General features: G+C 39.8%; 1 non-coding gene across 1 annotated transcript; it reads right to left on the bottom strand.

Annotated features, from left to right (window-relative positions):
- Positions 1-5,292: 5,292 nt before the first annotated feature.
- TRNAE-UUC (transfer RNA glutamic acid (anticodon UUC)) lies at positions 5,293-5,364 on the bottom strand. The gene has a single exon. It is a non-coding gene; the product is annotated as a tRNA-Glu (tRNA).
- Positions 5,365-6,198: the final 834 nt, after the last annotated feature.

The following is a 6,198-nucleotide window of genomic DNA, read 5'->3' as shown; positions in this document are numbered from 1 at the left end:
ACCTCCAGCGGTATTTTCCATCTCAACGGCATGGATATCTTGCTGGCACAACGTTGGGGTAATCCTCCAAAGAGAGGCAATCGCTCTCCAAGTGAGAAGACAGACGCACCGATTTCTCAGGATTACATGGGTACATCGGAAGAGGAGATGCTTCGATTCATCGCTCATTCGCGCTCTCTCTCTCTCCGCCTTTAATGCCCGCTTTGGCCCAGATTTCACTGATGCACAAGTCAGTTTCATACTCCACGAAAAGGAAATACGGTACGATATTAACACACCAACCTCAATGAAAATCCTAATCGCTATTTCCAGCATATCAAATATCATTGCGCCAATTCAGATAACAAATCGAAATTTGCAATTATTTAGATATTTTAACTTGTACATTAAAAATAGCAAGGAGAGTTCCACTTACGTTATTGTGTAGAAAGTTTATCCTATTTTTTAAACTAAAAAAACTCGCTCGTTGATAAAACATGCGACCGATCATCATTTATGCCAGTCCATCTTTGTCTTCCTTCTTCCTTCCCCATCACCTCAAAAAATTGCAGTCCCAACTGAACCTCACCCTCCATTCGATTACAGGTTGGTACCAGTTGGTGTCAGAGAAGTAAACAATCCCACGTAGTCCTCGATATTCCCTGCCTTCTCGTTTTTCTCCTTTCGGATTATGAAAACGATATGAGGCCAATTCTTATTTTCCGCGAGTTCCCTCTTTTGTAAATTAAAGTAACGTTCCACCCATCCTTGACACATATACATATAGCTTTTGACCTGTTCACTGCCTCTCCTTCGACAAACTCCACCAGCAGTTACAAACTTCCTTATATTTTCTCCCCCTAGAGTCACGAGTATTTCGAAAGGCCAATCAAATTCTCATAAGGAAAATTCACTATCCTAAAAAGGTCGCAATCACAATCTAACTCAATACGCTGACATATATAACCCACCACAGGCCCTTCAATATTATTGCCATACCCGACTATATGCATTAGTAAAATGGGTACAATGTCACCCGTAGGAACCCACCTGTACAGTTAGGAATGCTGAAGGGGCTAGTGAAAAACGCCTCATGGCTGCCTGAAATTTATGATCAAGTTGAGCGATTTATACGTTTCGAAATTGTTGCATTTTCATGCACATTAGCGGATGAACCCGTTAAAAGTTACTGTCGCGGCATCTCCCACATTTCTTTGAATAAGTACTCACGAGTGCTGAAATTTTGAAATTCAATGATTAGAAGAAGTGCCACCGCTAGTAAACATAGATACGACAGCACATTCTTTAGGGGTCTATTAATCGAGTATCAAAGAGAAAAATACAATGCGAAGTGCAAAGGTAATGAAATAGATATAAAAAGAAATTCAATGAGAGAAGACGAATGGAATACCGCGACCCATTGCCAAGGAGTAAGCAAGGTGGAGCAAGAAGCGAACAGGGTGGTGCCAAAGGTCTGCACTTCCTCAAGCACCATGCTCGAAAACTAACACCTACGTGCCACAAAAATTACGAGACAGATATTTCGTCTCGTACAATAGATAGTAAGGGGTGATAGGCTGAAGCCAAGGATGAACAGTGTCAAAGGCAAATGGAATTTGCTCAACAATTCTTATCTTTTCTTCCCCCTTACATAGTTACTTCATTTTCTTCGAGCGAATAGGAGGGCTTATCTGAATATTTCACTTCGTAATAATTACTTGCCCTAACTTCTCCGACCTTTCTAAGGAGAACGCTCTTGACTTTTCGGCTTACCCAATTTTTTTAAATATAGCAATTAGTACGGAAAAAAGGCGGCATGTTATTTATCGGAGAGAATAACCTATTTCTTTAGCACCCACACCAAAAACGAAGGTCTCGCAATGACATGAATGTCACGAGTTCCTGCGAGTTTACCAGGAATGGAATTTCCGGGAGCTATACTCGTATATTGAGAAGCGTGGCCCAATTTGTGAAAATTCGTAATGAAATATCAGGGAGCGTTACTTAATAACTGAAAAACTTGAACTGGGAGCTTCTAAAGGCACGAAGAGTACATGTATGACTTCAACTAATAGTTAAATACAATTATTCGAAATTTACACTTACACAAAGAATAATTCTAGCCCCGCACCACATTGGTAGGAGAAGCCACGACTGGAATAAAAGGGAATGTGACAGCCAAGTAAAACGACACTAATAGGTAATTTTCCTCTCGAACAATTAGTGATCGCCTTATGGAAAAGTATTAAGCATGAAAATTTGAACTAGATGATTATCAAATTATTACTGATTTCTAATTATCCCTAATGACTGGCGATATTACATACTCCCCTGGAAATGTGCAGGGCAATATGTAGATGTACGTGATTCCTAATAGCTGACTAAGTCGTACATATCCCGTATCATTTATCAACTTTTCAATAATGAAGGGAAGGAATATTTATGTCATTAACTACCTTTTTACTCATTACTTTAAGTGCCAATAGGAGAAATAAAACTTGTAATATATCATTGTCCGTTTACATTAGTGGGCGCAACTACTTTGGTCTTTTTTGAATTCTCTACATTTGCACAATACCCTGTAAGACGTCACAAGGGTGTGTGGCGGGGGATGCCAGATCACCAGCCATGCATGCAAAATTATTACACCTTTACACAGATATCAGTTCAACTTCAGGATGACTGGTGGTTAAGTTTTACAAGGAGTCATCGACGGGGTGCGGAAAGATAGAAGAAATTGTAGTATTAGAGAAGAATGCGTACCCTCTTAAAGAAAGGTACTAGTTATTTTACATTTCAACTTTAAGTACGACGAATGGAACCATTTCATTCAACGTAACTTTCTATGCGGTAATTCACTTAGACAGGAGAAATGAAAAAACGCTGGAAACCATGAGATTATGGTGGCTTTTTAAAGGGACAGAGGATCACTAACACAATAGAATGATAGCTCTTAACTTTGACTCTCGCTAAATTTGTGAAAGAAGTTGAGAGTATAAACAAAAATTCTGTTAAGCGGGCAACTTGTTTAAACGAGCAGTAAATAATAATGATTTTTTAGGGTGACGGAAGAGAATACAACTTTTTAACAATTTTCCGTCATGGGTGGAGTAAATTATAATATATATATCATTTTCCGATTTCCTATCTCAGCTTTCTCCAACTTCTCATTGTTGTTCGTCGAGATCACTTTCCAGCACCATCCGGTCGATTCTCTCACGCCAGCTTCACCTGGGCAGGTCTCTCTTGCGTTTTGCAACTGGTTACCAAGGTAGTACTTGTTATGGCATTCTTTCATTTTTCATGCACCGTAGGTGGGCATTCTTTCAAGTTGTTTTGTGCCGATTTTTTTCTAACATCCAATGCAATACATGCGCGATGTTACGAATCCTTTCATTTGATGCCTTTTCCATTATAGACACAACATCTAACCGCCTCCAAAAATCCATCTTTGCAACATTTAGCATATATATATATACTTCTTTCCTTCAGCCATCAGTCTTCACATCCATATATAATAACACTATTTTTTGGCATTGTGTAATAGCTTCTTATTTTTTTGACACATGTTTTTGTCCAATTGGAATATGGATTGGATTTAAATGGGATATCGCTCGTTTGTCTTCGTCTTAAATCGGGAAAATACCCACGTACTATTCGCGGAAAGACCCTAGAGGGCTGACGTTTCGTCAAACATAGACTTAAAAATATATGGCAATGAAAAAGGGGTAAAGACGTGCTATTTTAATAATAAGAACCCACGTAGAGCATGCGGCAAGCATATCGGAACAATCTTAAATAAACAGTGATTACAAACTTCAAAAAGGTAGAGAGAAGGGTCACCAGATTCGGAGAAACATCGTACGGAAGAGCACTAAGCGTGACACACCACAGAATCTGGGATGGGAACCTCTAGATAAGCGATGACTCAGAGCTAGATGCATGCTTTTGCAACCTCCATAGAATATTTTATTCAGCCCTCCAACATCGGCAGGCATTCGTTTTTCCTACGCACCATTAACGACAGCAACATAAAGGGGAAATACTAAGGTATAAATGGCTACGTTTTAGCGAAAATAGTTAGGAGCATGAAAGTTACATTCCCCTCAACTCACTTCATGGCTGGCGCCCTGATGCCCCTCGCCACGCGCCCTCGGGAGTAAGGGTGTCGTGTGAATAAATAAATGTGGATGGATTTAGTTCATTCGTGAATTATCCGTCTTCAATCAGTAGAACACCAACTGATAACAAGTGACTGCTTTGTATGTTAGCCCATCCTTTTTAATGGGCTTCCTTATTTGTCTTCGTACTGCAGCTAGTGGAGTAGTTACTAGCAGTATAACAATTTTCATATGCATAACGGATATTGACTCGATGGTGTCCGGTAGCCATCCTTCAATGCAGCATTTGGGTGAATCGCGGGTTGCCATGTGTATGTGAGAGTAGTGGAGTGGAATTAGAATGGTTGGTGACCTAACATCCCCTCCCACACGTCCTTGCGACGGCTTACATCTCTATCTACTTAATACCCCGCAAGCTGCCGCAAGGGTGTGTGGCGGGGGGTGTTAGGCACCACCCGGAGTAAAGAAAAGAAACCGCATGCAAAAGCCACAAATTTATACAGTCCACAAACAAAGCATGGTATACCATCACAAAAACCCTTACATCCCCCACCCATGCAAGCATCCAAATTACCGACTGACATACAATGCACCTACAAATATAACATATCTTTGCAATGTTTAATTTTGTTCCGATTTGCAAATTCAATTTTCCTAATATTTCTATGACAATGGTTTCTTACTATTATGATTTCTGATTATTCGGGGAAATAATGAGTATTTGTATCTATCTGTACTGGAATATATCTCCCTTATTTTATCTTTGTGGTCTGTTCTGCCTAAGTAGTGCGGGGCCATAATAATTCCTTTATTGTCATCGTTAAACTCGTTTGTTCTAAACCTTCCTAATAGTCTAAAACTCGCTTGTTCTCTTCGTATTTCAAGTGGCTCCCAGCCAAAATCCTCTAAGAGACCTGTCACACTTTTGTTCTTATTTTAATAATTTTTAAAGAATCCGGCGGATGTTTCCCTGGACTTAATATTATTCTTTTTACCAAACCCAAGGATTCCAAATACTTGCGGCATATTCCAAATGAGGTCTAACTAGAGAAAAATAATACCTCTCATTAACTTTCTCATTACATTTCCCCACCACCTGTTTAATAAAGCTGTTTCTTTAAAACGGATCCGCATATTGTCCTGATATGTGCTCCCCATGAAAGGCGTGGTGTTAGAAATAGCCCAGAAAATGTTCCCATGCCGGGAATCGAACCCGGGCCTTCTGGGCGAAAGCCAGATATCCTAACCACTAGACAACATGGGATTACTATGAAATTGGTAGATGTGAATTATCATTCCTCTCCCACTGCCTCATCAAGACCGCAGTCATTTTCTTTCCTAGTTAATTTCGTATTTTAATAGTACCATACTATTTTGTTGATATGCCGAAAATGTGTTGTGAATAACAGATTTTGATTTTGTGATTACTTAAACGTGAGAGATATTAGCATAGAAAGACCATGCTTCTAATTCTATTTTCTTGACTCAATAAGGGAAAAATTGGAAGCGATATATTTTCCATGACTGATCTCAGTTTTACTTGAGTTCAACTAATCGTGTTTCACTGACCAAAATGCATTCGTATAGAAGCACGTACCTAATGACAAATCATCTGAGGGGTGACCTTCACGCTTTCCTTGTCCCTTCTCATCCTACACCAAATAACCTCCGGCACATTCGTCACTTTTTATACCCTTCTGCCTCTTTCATTTCCTTTCTTCTCGCCTGAGTTCCTGAATGTTTTCACCGGCTATCCGGGATCAAACTTCGGTCACCTGGGGCTTGGGTTGTACTATACAAATGAGTCCCCAGTCCCCAAATACAATGAGGCGCGGCTCAACTTTTTACCTCACCGGTACGTGATTAAAATTTTACCCTTCCCTTTTTCATGCCTTAACCCTTTCCTCCTATCCATCTTCGCCCATATTTTCGTCTTTTTCCCCGACCGTGTCCTCGCCTTCACAACTCCCTTTTCATTTAACCTATGCAATTCTGTTCCCCATTTTGTTAAATATGTATCATATCTTTTTTTCCTTACAATCGTGAGATGTTTTAAAAATTCATTCTGCTTCGGGGCTTATACTTGTACTCGAACTTG

Source organism: Hetaerina americana, unplaced genomic scaffold, assembly GCF_022747635.1.
Source record: "Hetaerina americana unplaced genomic scaffold, ioHetAmer1.1.p SCAF_4, whole genome shotgun sequence".
NCBI lineage: Eukaryota > Metazoa > Arthropoda > Insecta > Odonata > Calopterygidae > Hetaerina > Hetaerina americana.
Note: the sequence above shows the minus strand (reverse complement) of the source record. Positions and strands in the feature narration are given on the sequence as shown.